Source organism: Nematolebias whitei, chromosome 1 (genome assembly GCF_014905685.2).
Source record: "Nematolebias whitei isolate Nwh7 chromosome 1, NemWhi1, whole genome shotgun sequence".
Lineage (NCBI taxonomy): Eukaryota > Metazoa > Chordata > Actinopteri > Cyprinodontiformes > Rivulidae > Nematolebias > Nematolebias whitei.
Window position 1 is genome coordinate 76050812 of NC_056498.1, and position 947 is coordinate 76051758.

A 947-nucleotide genomic window follows, 5' to 3' on the forward strand; every position below is an offset into this window, starting at 1 on the left:
ACTATATGTTGGTTTGCTAATTATCTCTCTGATCATGTGTTCAACAGAAAAGTACTTCTTCCAGCTAACTGTTCACAATGGTGTACCACAAGGTTCAGTCTTAGGACCCACCCTCTTCACAATCTACATTATAAGTAAATCTGCTGCAGGCAACATTTGTAACTTGTCATCATGCTTGAAACAACATCATCCAAACATGAACGTCTCTTCTACAGAATAGCAGCCTGGTTGGTGCAAAGACCAATAACAGCAGTATTTAAACAACCTTTATCAGGTAATTCAGATCGGTCCAAAGCAATAACACAAGCTGTATGAGTTTCTAAAGCTATGGATCTATGTCCATATTCTGTTGTTTATGCACCGGCTTTAAGCATACGATTAAAGTTTTTGAGCCCTGCTGCCCACGACATCCCATCACATCAACACTTCAGCCAAAAAGTTGTACCAGCTCTTTATGAAAAAGCTAAAACTGATAGTGAAGAAGCCCGACCCCAGATTTAAAACCCTGCCACATCGATGATGATGAGCAAGAGAGGATATTAAACCACCTCATATGATGACCATGCAAGAACAGGTATTGTTATTGTATTATTGTGATCTGATTAACTTTTTTTTTATTTAAAATTATTATCTTATTAACTCAATTTGTTTATCTTTGTGTTGTTTGCAGTCTGAGGATGATAGCAGCTGAGTCTTCTTCATCCACCTAAGAAGTCTGTAATGACTGAACTTGTTTACTTGGCATATTTTCTAAATAAACATTTTTGTAAGTCTTTATTTTGGCCTATTTTGTATGGAAAATTAACCTAACGGAGCCCTTCTTGAAACTGAACCGAACCAAAATGTGATTTTAGCGTACCGTTACACCCCTAGTGGACAGCGACAGACAGACAGACAGATAGACAGACAGACAGACAGACAGACAGACAGACAGACAGACAGACAGA